We start from the raw sequence: 14,543 nt of genomic DNA on the forward strand, positions 1-14,543 counted from the left end.
GCAGGTGGTTTAAGTTTTTTATTTACAGTATTTCATAAAAAAATAAATAAAAACATTAAGGGGATAGTTCCCCCCAAAAATACCATTCTGTCATCATTTATTTACCCTCATGTTGCTTCAAATCTGAATGACTTAAAAGAAAGTATTTTAAAGACTGTTGGTAACAAAGCTGATTTGGTTACCAATGACTTTGATTGTATGAACAAAAAATACTGAGATGTTTCACAAATTATCTTCTTTTATGTTCCATAGATCAGCGGTTTTCAACTCCAGTCCGCGACGCCCCCTGCTCTGCATATTTTGCATGTTTCTCTTATCTTACGCACCTGATTCAGATAACCAGCTCGTTAGAAGAGAGCTACGTGAATGAACTGTATTCCAATTGACATGATCCCTACACAGTGTTCACTGCTCCCTACTCCCTGAGCAGGGGAAATCCGTTTAAATTTACTTCACTTCGGAACATGGGCTGGAATTGGGAACCGCTGATGTAGCCTATGTTGTCTCTCGTATTCTGGTCTGTGAGCGTATATGCGTTCAGGGGGCATAGCTTTGGACGGCGATTGCAGAGTTTACTTCACTTCGGAACATTCATTCATGGATTTGCGCTGCGCTGCTGCCTGCAGCGTCTTCACACACAGACGAAACATACTAGAGAAGTGTGACATCATGGCGGAATATCCGGTGATGTCCACTTCGCAGGGCACTTATGGTCAAATAGAACAAATGTCTAAAGTGATAAGAGAAACATAAAATATGCAGAGCAGGGGGGGCGCGAGGACTGGAGTTGAAAACCGCTGCCATAGTTTATGTTAGGCCGTTGTAGCCTAAAAGTCTGTGAAATATATTTTATGTTGAATCAAATAAAATATTTATTTCTAAAGCTACTATTTGTAATATCTACTTGATGCTTTCTCATTTAACACAATAATAGCTTTAACTTATCTTTTGTGGGTATTTTCAGAACCAAATTTATTTTGCAATTAATTTAATTAATTAATGAATTAACACATCATGTAATTAATCGACTGACAGCCCTAATATATATATATATTTATACAGTAGGTGGCCAACCAAAATGACTACTACCGCCGCGTGTACCGCTGCCGCGGGGCCACAGCGTTGACTGCAAGTCAGTCGCGTGTTGAAGTTGTTCACAAAACTACAGGCAGGTGGCGCAAAGGGACCGTTTGCAAACTGACTGAAATTGATATTTTGTTTTGTAAACGGAGATCAAATAACGAATTAAAACAATAACATTATAATATAACATTATAACATCCTTAAAAATCAGAAAATTAATTTTTAGAAAGTTAATTTTAAAATGTGTGATAGTCGTAGGCTGCAGCCTAACACATCAAAAATTTTAAAATACAAAAATTTAATTGACATAAAGGCTCTTAATGCATGTTATTAAACATTATGAAAACCATTAAAACTACACAATTTCCTTATGTTGTATTAAGGGGCTGTCATTTCAATCTAAGTTTTTGAATGAAAAATCCTGACCTTGGTCGTTGGTCCTCTCTGTACAAGACTGCACGTTCATGAGACTTTATTTGTGTCACAATTTACTCTGACTCACACCATAAAAAACAGAAATAATAAGTTCAGATCAAGATTAATAGGCTAAAACTGCGACATGAAAAACGCCTAGAAATCGTACAAAAAGTAGAATATTAACTTGGAATGTTTAGATTACATTTAAGGAGGTGTGCATTAGCCTATGCCATAAAAAAATAAAACGATTGAAAATGTGGCTTATTGATGAGTGTTATAGGCTAGGCCTAGTTCTAACACATATTTTGGCACTCACATTAATGCCACAAATTATGAAAGGCTTGAAACTTACATTTAATAATTCGCTGATGTATTTCAGCAGGACACACATACTTATTCGTTATCTGGCCTTTTTTAACACATTTATTCCCATAAACAGAGCCCATGACATGCCAAAAATTATGTCCCTGAATAAAGAAATTGATCACTTTTTATCGTTCCTTTTGTATTAGTTAAAACGTGTTTAAATAATAATTCAACATTTGTTTAAATAAAAATAATACTGATAATAATACGGTTTAGCATACAGAGTTTGGGCGTGCGAGAGATTGGGGGAATCTGTAAAATGAAAATAATAATAAAAAAAATGAATTAGACAACAAAATACAACTTAAGTTAAATTAAATAATTTTCTCATTTAATTAGAAAACAACCCCTGATTCACAACATTCATTTCCAAATGCATAAATCTGGTATAGACCTGCACGGGCCTCAAACCTAGGCCCTATAGCAGCCCTTAGCCGACAGCTTAACAGTATCCTCGGCCCGAGTCCGACTGGAGCCCGTGTCTTTTTTCTCTCTCTCTCGTATCCTAATTACACAGCTGCTGTTGCAGCCATTACAAAGGTCAGTTTTGTTTTTAATTGCAAAGTTATATTTGTTATTGTTTCATAATTAATTCATTTAGAAAAATGTTTGGAACAATTTTGTTTGTTAAATTCAAGTTGTTGTTTTTTTTTAAGTGACGACCAAGCGGATAGCAGCAGACCGTTGAGTTGATCACGTTTGATCAATTTAGCATTCTCAAATCATCACGACTTGCTTAAAATAAAATCTGTAGATATTAAACACTTAAAGCATAGTACAATGTTAGCTTAAACATTTAACCTAAATAAGTGCGCTGTTAGGCGTATATCTAAGCATTTGTACGGAGAGTGGAAGCTGAAGCGCGCTTAATGCACGAGGCTCCAGCGCGATCGCTTCATTTTGTTCTTCAGTGGAAACAAGTAGGCTACGCCGTCATTTTTGCTCATACAGATAAGACTAATACTTCACTGGTCTACCCTTATTTTTGTGTGCACTCACAGTATCAATAAAAAGTTGTGCTTTTGTAAAATAGAGAAAACAAACAGGATGCGCTTGCCGTCTCTTCTGCAGGAACAGAGAAACGTTGAGCACGGGCTGAAATGCAAAGCTCTAAAATCAGGTGCAGTTTAGCTTCACCGTGTCCAAAACTGATGGTTTATATTCACAATAAGCTACACAATACATGTAAGACTGGATCCATGGAGGGCTAATAATGACAGTACGACGTTAATAATGTATGATCGCGCTTTGGTTCATATTTAAGAAACGACTTTTAAAAAGTCGTATATTATTACAGCAAAAAAATAAAAAATAAATAAAATATTAAGCCTATATAAGATCAGCATTTGAACACTATAATAAACACAAAAATTATCTGCATGGTGACACTGTTATTTTTATTATTACGAAGTGAGATGAATGAAGAGCGCATCTGTCTTGCGTGCGCAAACACGCAATGTTTATCAAGTTAATCCGCCCAGTGGTAGAAGCTAGTCAGTGATTTCAACTACACAGGTTCAGGAGCGCGTTAAAACATTTTTTTTTATAATAAAATAATATATAAAATGATTAATACAAACGTGTGTGTATTCTGCAGTTCGCTAGTTTGTTACATCATTTTTTTCTTTTAGATAGAGCATGTCCATTTTACACGACCAGCAACCAGTAGTGTGAATGAATTCAGTCCAGCTGGAGGGGGTTCATCGTGGGGGGTTGACATAAAGGTGTGAATCTCTTGCTCTTTCACATGGAGAGTGTCTGATGAGCGTTTCAAACTTGCTGAGCAGGTTTAGGCAAAGTGTCTGTTTTAGGACAAATGCCTCGTTTGGTTTGGCTTTTGCAATTTTTGCATAGTATTACATACAATATAATATGGTTTTGTTTTTTTCTCAGGAGAGACAAAGAAACTGGCCAAAAGAGATGCGTGTCTGCCAGAGAGACAAAAACTTTTGTTCTTAATTTATATGCTGCTTTGTACTATTTTCAATTATGCACTGTTTTAATTGTACATGGCAACGCTGCAGTCGTTTTGGCAATACAAATGTAAAAATATATTGAAGTAATAAGAACTGTCCCGAGACATCATGTAGGCCTAATCATTCTTAGTTTCATTATTGGGCAATTCCAGTGTTAAGGATGTGACATTCGCAGTCAAAACCTGAAATATAAATTCTTACAGAATGTATTCATTACCGATATATTGAACCAGCTCTTTATGTTTTTCTAAATCCCAAATAGAGTCCAGACATCAGAAAAGTATCCATCTATGAACGTGTTTTATAGGCTATTTTGTATGTGGGAAATACACATGCGTTACGGATTTGATAAAACAAAGACCCGAGTTTTTGGGAGACAATATATTTTGTAGACTTTCTGTGATTTACAATGGACAAACCAGAAGCAACAATATCTGCAGAATGGAGAACAGTTGACCATTCACAAAACATAAAATATCAATTTTATTTCAATTTTCATTTTTGTGTTTCAGAGGAAAAAGCAATGTTAAGGATGTGACATCTCTCCTTTATGGACCGTTCTGAAAGCAGAATTTATGCAAACGTGTATAAATGCTTTAAAAACTTTAACAGAGATGCCTAATAGTCTATTGGATGCGCCTTTAGAGAGAAATGCAACCTTCATTCAAATAATATAATCAGGGATTATTTGATTTCGTTTTGAATTGGTTCCTTTAAAAGTAAAATTTTTTCTCATGTATGTGAGGTACCCCAGTTTTTCGTTATTTCATTATCAGGAAAAAATTCAAGTGATCACGAGGGCGCCTCCCTGTCATGCATGCACATTAAAGGGTTAGTTCACCCAAAAATAAAAATTAGGCTGCGTTTTACTCACCCCCTTTTCCGCACAAACACTTAAATATGAATAGTAGGGGTGGGAATCTATGGGTATCTCACGATTCGATTCGATTACGATTCAGAAGCCCACGATTCAATTACGATTAACGATGCATCACAATGTTGTACCATCTATGTAAAATTCTACTACTTTTTAAACAACCACAGAACTCAAGGGTGAAGCAAAAAAGATATTTCACACTATTACTTTATTAACAGTGTGCAAGTGCAATATTCAAAAAGTGCCAGTAGCAGCATTTGCTGTAATAAATAGAAAACTGACAGCATTAACATCGCACATGCACAAATCCCCCCAGCTGAGCAGCAACAACCATGTTTGATGCGTTGTCGGTCACTAACACCAAGTCTCTCGTGGGAAACTGCCATTCCTCAGCGACTTTTTGTATTAGGTCAGCTATATTAGCGCCTGTGTGACTCTCGTAGACAGCCCTAGTTTGCAAAACATGGGACAACAACCGCCAGTCATCCGAGATATAATGGGCTGTTACAGTGATGTACGAATCCGTAGCAACAGATGTCCAGGCATCACAAGTCAATGCTATTTTACCTGCTTTTTTCAGCGACTCCAGTACTGTTGTTTTGGTGCTTTGGTACAGATTTGGTATTACTGTCTCTGCAAAAAAACGACGTGAGGGGATTTTATACCATGGTTCCCTTTCATGGGAACTTTGAACTGCGTCCTCTAGGGGTCGCTATGGGAAACCTAGAGGACGCAGTGTCTCGTTCCCTACTCAGGGAACCATGGTTACATAAGTAACCTGAGACGATCCATTGTATGCATCATTGCACGAAACCCCCTTCCTTCCACCACGGAGTAAGGGCGCAAATCCGATGCAATGTACTCGCTAATGGATTTTGTTATTTTCCTTGCCCTTTGCGAGTTTGCAAGAAGAGTGGTTAATATTGAAGCTGGAAGAGTTGTTTGGTTAGCAGCAACAACGGGTCCTTCTGCGTTCACATCTGCGTGGCAGCATTGAAGGTGATTCCTCAGGTTTGTTGTGTTGCCAAAATATTTTATTTTCACCTCACACATCCTACACATAGTGTAGTTTTTATCAAGTGTTTTATCAACTTTCTCGGTTTCTAAAAAACCAAAATGCTTCCAAACGTCGGCTTTTAACGTTGCAGGTGCCGCTCTAATGTGTGTAGCTTCGGCCATTTTGTCACGTACTAGCGCCTCAGCGAACGCAGACGTACTACGTCTGACGTAAGAAACACACGTAAACGTGCTAGTAGCGCATGCACTCATCTCTGTGGCCGTGGGGCCGACAAATTCCGATAGAATGTATTGCAAACGAGCACAAATCTGACTTTTTTCATTTAAACTTAAGACATCGATTATTTAAATCTCTGCATCGATTCAGAATCGTTTAATGCGGAACAACGATGCATCGAAAAAACGATTATTTTTCCCACCCCTAATGAATAGTAATAGAGCACATTTATTTTAGGTTAACGCTACAGTATGGGATCCGCATTAAAATAAATCTTCACAAGTCTACATCCGAGACAGGTGCAGTTAGGCTATAACCTGTAATTGAAGGCTATTAGACATTTTAAAATGATCTGCCGCTCCTATTCGTTGATCATTAGTGTTCTTGTCGCAGTCATAAACATGTTTTAATCACTCTTATATTCTTTTTTTAATAAATCGCTTATGCATTAAATAATATAGATACAAAGCAGGTTAAGTTAAATTGTACAAATAATTATAAAATGCTATAGACTGCCAAGAAGATTTTTCACATTTTGCATATGCATAACAAAGTTAATTATTTTTTTTACATGCAATGACACAAAATAAAAACAAACAAGATTTGTAATGAAGAAAAAAAATAGACAAATAAGAATAAATGATGTAACCCCTCAGCACATCTCTTGAGCGTCGCACTCAGCAGCATGCACGCCGAACAACCAAATCTTGCACTCTCAGAGCAGATAGCGACACAAGTTATGTGAAACACATGAAATTTTTAAATAAGATAATAGTGACAATGAACATTATATGACATTTAAATTAGTTTTGACGATTTGTCCTTCAGTCCGCCTGTGCATTTCTGACCCGCACTGGGCTGAATCTCTGCGAAAATTGCAATTTCTAAAATGTTACTAGAATAAATTCATTTCTAAAATGTTATGATACGGAAAGCCTGAAACAGATCACAGCAGTATATAGACCTACAAAGTAGGTTATCAGTCATCAGCATGATTGTAATGCGAGAACTTGAGTTTAAACAGAGGACGTTTTATTAATCCGTCCCTTCTTTTCAGTTTCAATGATTTAGCTAAATCGTGCCAAGTTTAATTTATCTGTTTCTTGTTTTAGTTAGACCTAAATAATGAGAGCGAAATTATACAGAGCCTCAGGTTTTACTAAAATAAAGGAAATAATTCATAAAATACGCAACAATTTCTTAATTAGTGAACAGATATCTTTTCCCCACGTAGTTCTTTGTCAAAATAAAGGGCCGGTAATGAATATCAAAGCATGTGCGTGACAAAAAAATGCATGCTGTTTTATTAAAGGAATTTTAATATATACATTAAAAATGTATTGTGACAAATATTAAGTCATGTAAGAATATTGACATTTAGAATCCATGTATGTAGCCTAGCCTGAAATAGGCTACCGCTATTAATGCTCCGATGCAAAGTAAACAACCATTTCTTTAAGGTAATATAACACATGATTTATATTATATAAATAATGCTGCACACCTGTTAAATGTTTCAAATGTAAAATATGGTGTAATACTTAGCTTAGCGTAAATATAAGCACAGGCTCATTACTTGACATTTATCCTGCTTGAATTTGTTCTAAATGAGAAATGCACATAACTTCGTAAGTACTAAATTTGCATCGGTGAATATGAAATATTTTATCTAGGTCTACAGTGTTTTTCTTTCATTTTCCGCCGACTGCAGCCGTCAAATGTAACATCGGCGAGGCAAAGCTGACGGCTATTTGTGAAAATGCACTTTGAAGCGTTCGCTTGATAACTTGTGGTTAAAGCGCCACTCAGCGGTCAAAAGCTGCAAATGCATTTTGCAGACGCGGCGGTACCCGCGGCGGTAAAAAGCTCATTCTGGTTGAGTACCATCTCTATCTATCTCTCTCTGTCCGTCTGTCTGTCTGTCTGTCTGTCCGTCGGTCGTTCTCTCTATTGTTTTGCCTGTCTGTATCTATCTTCCTATCTATGAATTGGAATTTGTGACGTGAAGTGCATTTTGCAGACGCGGCGGCAAAAAGCACGTTCTGGTTGGCCACCTACTTTATACATATACAACACACATTTTTTCTGTAATTAGTCATGATTAATCACATATTATTTATACTGTCAAAATTTCACATTGTATCTCCAAATGAATGTAGAAACAACATACAGATGATATATTTTAAATGTAATGTGTTTCAAAGGCATCTTTTCCCTAAGTAGCCTGTTATTAATGAAGGCCAGTATCATTGATATCAGTACTGCTACTGATGTCTCTAATAAATATATTTCCCCCCAATTTTAGCCATTAATTATAGCCATTCAACATTAAAGCTATGATTTTAGGCTTTGAAAGAGTGAACTTATAACAATCCTAACATGAAGTCTTCACATAATTTGTGCATGAACTATAAATTGAATATAGTTTCGATCTTTACTCAAGCTATAACATGATATTTAGCCGCTGGAATGTGAATTTTACTGGAGGATCCCTGCCGAAAAACGTGTATTTTACCCCCCCCCCCAATGTGATTTTTACCGGGGAAGCCCCCTCGAAACGCTAGTTTTGGCGGGTTTTGTTGCAGAAACCCGGCAACCCTGGGTATTTGTCTGGTTAGCATGAGGAGCCACTCCATGTCAAATAAAACCACTTCAATTAGGACGCTCACATGATAATCTTCATAAACATCATTCATGTCTGTAGAGATGGACATTTTAATAAGGATCAAATGAGTGAGTTGAGCTTTGAGAATGAAAACTAACCTGTTTGTTCCTCAGTATCTTGTTTCAGACTAAATACTTCCTCAATCCTGATGTCTTCACTCTCCTCTTTAATAAACGCCATCTTTATTAACACGTGGACATCAGTCGCTTCAGCAGGAGTTTTTCTGTGTGTTTTGTCCTGTTTAAAATGAAGAAAACAATGAACAAAATAAAAATAAACCCAAACTAAATCTCTGGGTGCGTCTCAATCTTCTCCCTAGTTATTGCACCGCTAAGTGAGTTAGTCAGAGTGATAGTTAATGGCCTTAAATGACCTGATTGGACACAAACAAAAAACAAACAAACAGCATTTATGCATTACATTTGGTATTAAAGTTGCCAACCTTTCTGTATAGCCTAATACAGAATTGGCCCGTATTTAAGGCATCAAAGAAGTGCTCCGTATGGAACACAGTTTGTCCCGTATTCGCAGACATACACCACACCCAACAAAACCAGAACATTCCCCTATGGTTCCCATTTGGTTATTTTTTGGGAACCAAATAAGAACATTCTAGTAAGTTCCCTGTACAGGGATCCAGACGGCAACTAAAACGGTCGCATTTGTGACCAAAAATATTAATTTAGCTGAGATCGCCACTGGCGACTACATAAACTTACATTATGATTTAAAATTGTGCATGTAATGCCTTTTTAGTTTTGCGATCACATCTTTTGTTATGTTCATGTAATAAACTGAGACGATGCACATCAAAGTTTTAGTGGGAAATCAGTCCTCATCTCTGCAGAACAACAGCGTTCTGTTAATGCCTGAACTTTGTGCTCTGTTACATTTTAATAAACAAAGTATCAGCTTTAAAATTATGCCAAATTCATAACAAAACATTTTTTTTTTTTGGCTGAATGTTTTTTTGGTTTATATAGTTCCCTGCAGGTTATTTTTAGTTTTATTTTCATAACCATGCAAACTAATTGAAATGTTGCAGATGTTTCTGAGTGATGACCAGCAGAAAGATTATTTTAATTATAAGCTGAAATGTGTGTTTTACAGAAACAAACAGAATTTCATGTCTGAAATGAATTTTTAATAAACTGTAGAAATTAAAGCAGTCCAAACGCATTATAATGATCAGGTAAATCCAATTTTATAGCTAAAATATTAAGCCACGGTTAAGCATAGTTTACTGTTTATTATTATTATTATCATCATTATTATCTGTTCATTTAATACTTGTTATATTTAATAGATTAGGTTTTCAGGGGGAAAAAATTGCTATAGGTTTGTAAAAGTTGTTATTGCACGTTTGGGTTTGTTGTATTTGCGCTTCGAATCACTGAATCATTTTGCGATCAATCGATTGAATTGACTCGGCGTTTGATAGAGCCGATCAGTTGATTCAATAAATGAAGAGAAATGAGATGCGCCGTTTCTCTTAAGGTCTCTGCACACCAGTGTTGCCAGACGTACGATAATTATCGTATTTGTACGATAATTTTGACCTCTGTACGATGTACGATCAATAATGAAAAAAATCCCATAATGTACGATCATTTCGAAATTTCAGAACATGTTTTTTCCAAAGTCAACCTCATCAAAACAAAGCCATGAAATCGGCTCATTACAGACGCTCTAAATGGGTTGGTGCACACCTCAGGACCCTCAACATCTGGCAGCACGCAGGATTCTGATGACAGCGACTCAGAGGTGGAGTTTGGACCATCCCACAAGGTACGCCTATGGCCCTATGATTTCCGCAATGCGGAAAACATGGATGGAATTGCGGAATCCAGTCAACGTAATTTACTGTATAACGCGGAATGTCACGGAATTTGTCAAAGTTTGGATGAATTAATCAAAGGAAGGTCATTACACTTAAATCGTGATATGGACTCGTATCTGTAAATAATAAGCCGCAAAAAGGCTATTTAAATATAAATCCTGCATGTTCTGTGTCTGTCTGAATCATAGTCTATGGTCTGAATGAATGTGATGGGATGTTGTTCATGTATTTATGTCCTATTTAGTGAGAAGGCAGATGCTGAAATCACCTCGCGAGCGTCACGCGCGCTTCAGTATGTGTGTAGTAAACAAAACCGCGTGTGACGCTCGCGGTGATTTCAGCATTTGCCTTCTCACTAAATAGGACATAAATACATGAACAACATCCCCAGAACTGAGAGTCAAAAATATATAGTTTCTGCCAGAAATGTATTATATTGTTCAGAAGAATGTACGTACAACTACTACTACTACAATTATTAAGGAATAATCACAATATTTCTTCCATGTTTTAATTTTAATTGTAAATCCCCTTTGTTTGCCAAAAAATACAATGTTTAATTTCCATTAATTAAAAGATTAATTAAATTTATGTGTTATGCCTTCATTCGATAACCAGAAAAATTAAAATACACAACGCAGAATTTCTAAAGAAAAAAAAAAATGTCGTAAGGCTATAAATAAAAATAGTTTTTATGCATTCAAATAATTAAGACATATTAAAACACAGAATTTGATAACAATAAACAAGGTGAAAAAAATGTCATAAAACCCTAAACATGTAATTTTTGTTAAACGTTTTAATAGATTTGATGTTGAATTATATACGTTTCATTTTTTAATTAGACGTGCTTTTTATTAATAAAATGTAATTTAACCATTTAAAAAGGAGTCCAGAAAAATTAAAATGGAAAAAAAAAGAAAATCCAAAAAAAATAACTTGAACATTTCTAATCTGGCAACACTGCTGCACACTGAGTCTGAATTTTTCGTCGTGTCAATCACGTTTACACACTGCCTCCGAAACTTTCGTCCGTCATAAAGCAATTCGGACCAGGTTCGATTTTCTGCGTTTTCGCATCCGTAGCAAGCATTTTGACATTAAAGGGGTCATATGATGCTATTGAGAAAGGAAAAATTGAAATCACATCATATGACCCCTTTAAAGGATGACGAATACGAAAGTTTCGGACTCAGTGTGCAAGGACCCTTACTCATGTGCAGCTGCTCTTTACTCACAAAAACAACCTTCATTAATGTCAGATACAGTGGCACAATCTTTTATTCAGCAATAATGAAGCCATTTTACGTTGCTTGTCAAACCTATGAAACTGCCTGAACCTAAATTGCATCGATTGAAACACTTTAAATAGTTAAAAACACAAACCTTTCTTTCTTCAGATGAATCACAACAGACGCAGGAGAGTGGCGCAGTCTTATGACGTCACATCACCACACCAAAATAAAAGTCTCGTCATCACCTGCTGTCTAAAATACAAAAATGCACAGAAAATGTAAATAACAGAGAAGTTCAGAGTTGATTCCTTGGTGAAATACATATTTAAACAAATGTTGTCCAATGATGTGTTGAAAATATTAGGAACTACAAATGAAAGAGTGCGAGATTCTGTCTAAAAGACAGAACTTCAATGTGTTCGGGTGTAGAAACCATAACGTTAATGCAGCCTCGTTACTGTTTTTCACTGACATTCATAATCATTACTTCTGCCGGTGTGCCGTGGCAAGCTTTACATGTGTGCTTGAGTGCTTATTAGGCTACGTAGGCAGTTAAAGGTTCATATTTATGATTTAATGGTTTATTAATAAATGTGCGATTAGTCGACTAATGCTTCAAATTAATGACTGCTAGTCGACCAGAAAAACCTTTAGTCGAGGGCAGACCTAATTAAAACAATTAATTTAACTACATTTTTTTTCTTTCAATGATACAAGATGCAATCTCATTATTTACATTAGCTGCCAGAAGCAGAACAGTATATCACATCATACATTTCTATCACACACCCCAGTTTTCTATTAATATAGATTTCAAAATCTATATTATCTATATTACAAAAATACTAGCCTAATCTTTCAAATTATTCCAAACTTTACTGGTTTATGAAATATTGCCATTTGCATTGTCTATGTGGTGTTTAAATATGCTGTTTAATGCTGTTTTATATTTTTATTATAACACCCCTTTAATGATTCATAGATTGTTCATCTTTTCAGTATGTAATATTCCGTTTTTGATCAAAATCGGTACTAATATTTTTACTTTTGTATTTGTAGGGTTGCTGCACATAATAATGATACAAAATGAAAATAGCGGGGGGAAATGAAAACAAAGAAATGTAAAACGGATGGCATTAAAAAATAAAATATTAAAGAATATTCATCATTTTGGCCACTATGGAGAGCAAACAAAGCTTCGTTTTGCCATCAGTAAATAACTGGACCACACATATTTTCAACTGTACAATTAAAACTATATACTAAAACAATACATGTCACAATATTTTTGATATCTGTTCTGTCTAGCAGATCTGACATCATTGACCAGAAGAACAGCAGCGGCCGCAGCAGCCACGCCCATCAGAGCAGAGACGACCAATCGCATCACAGCTTCAACAGAATCACAACAGTGGATGTGAACTTCTGGAAAATCAACAAATAAAGTGGGGTTTAGATTTATGGATGGATCATGGAACAAGTAATTCAGCTGGTGTCTGCGTCCTTAAAAACCATTTTAAAGGGGAGATTGTGACCCAGATGGAAGGTATATTTGCCTTGTAATACAACCCGAATTCTGGAAATGTTGGGACGTTTTTTAAATTTGAATAAAATGAAAACTAAAAGACTTTCAAATCACATGAGCCAATATTTTATTCACAATAGAACATAGAGAACATAAATGTTTAAAAGGATAAATTTTACACTTTTATCCACTAAATTAGCTCATTTCAAATTTGATGCCTGCTACAGGTCTCAAAAAAGTTGGTGTGACGTGCATTCTTTTCGGCTCATTAAAAATTTTTCGGTAACACTTTTTTTCGATAGTCCACTTTAGACATTCTACTAACAGTAAGTAACTTTGCAACTACATGTCAACTAGCAGTCATTAGAGTATTAGTAGACTGTCTGTTTAATATTTTCTAACACTTTATTTTGATAGGTCCACAACATACAACATACTGACTATGAGAAATTTTTCAAGTATATGTCAACTTATTGTACTAATCCTAAACCTACCCTAACAGTCTACTCTGACAGTTAGTAGACATGTAGTTGCAAATTAATGAGAATTAGTTGACATGTAGTTACAAAGTTATTTATAGTTAGTAGAAAGTCTAAAGTGGACTATCAAAATAAAGTGTAACCAATTATTCTTGCTGCCACATTCTGGATTAATTGTAAAGGTTTAATAGAACTGGCTGAAAGACCTGCCAAGAGAGCATTACAATAGTCCAACCTGGACAGAACAAGAGCTTGAACAAGGAGTTGTGAAGCATGTTCCGAAAGAAAGGGTCTGATCTTCTTGAGGTTGAATAAAGCAAATCTGCAGGACCAGACAGTTTTAGCAATGTGGTCTGGGAAAGTTAGCTGATCATCAATCAAAACTCCAAGGTTTCTGGCTGTTTTTGAAGGAGTTATGGTTGATGTGCCTAACTGGATGTGGTTCCTGAGATGCCCTTTGCCAATATAGTTGACAGGAGGATCTGGTAGTTAACCGTGTCAAAAGCAGCGGACAGATCCAGCAAGATAAGTATTGAAGATTTGGAATTCGCTCTTGCCAGTCTTAGGGCTTCAACAACTGAGATCAAGGCATTTAACTCGGTTAAATGTCTACTTCTGAAACCAGGTTCTCTAAAAGAAATGGGTTAAGGGTGGGTTTCTTAAGCACTGGTGTTATACAAGACTGTCTAAATGCTGAGGGGAAAAACACCATTGTGAATGATGTGTTAATCATGTGAGTGAGTGCAGGTACAACTGCAAGAGAAATGGCTTGAATGAGATGAGATGGAATAGGATCAAGCGGACAAGTAGTAGGATGATTAGAAAGGATGAGTTTGGAGACTTCGG

General features: G+C 36.0%; 1 long non-coding RNA gene across 1 annotated transcript in view; it reads right to left on the reverse strand.

Moving 5' to 3' along the window:
- Positions 1-11,883, reverse strand: part of LOC107694896 (uncharacterized) — a 21,591-nt gene extending 9,708 nt beyond the window's left edge. Inside the window, exons 1-2 of the long non-coding RNA XR_001634933.1 lie at positions 11,845-11,883; positions 8,717-8,855 (exon numbers count right to left, since the gene is read on the reverse strand). This is a non-coding gene — a long non-coding RNA (uncharacterized LOC107694896). The remainder of the gene's footprint in view (positions 1-8,716; positions 8,856-11,844) is intronic.
- Between the last annotated feature and the right edge of the window lie 2,660 nt (positions 11,884-14,543).

Source organism: Sinocyclocheilus anshuiensis, unplaced genomic scaffold, assembly GCF_001515605.1.
Source record: "Sinocyclocheilus anshuiensis isolate Anshui unplaced genomic scaffold, SAMN03320099.WGS_v1.1 scaffold418, whole genome shotgun sequence".
In the NCBI taxonomy this organism is placed as follows: domain Eukaryota; kingdom Metazoa; phylum Chordata; class Actinopteri; order Cypriniformes; family Cyprinidae; genus Sinocyclocheilus; species Sinocyclocheilus anshuiensis.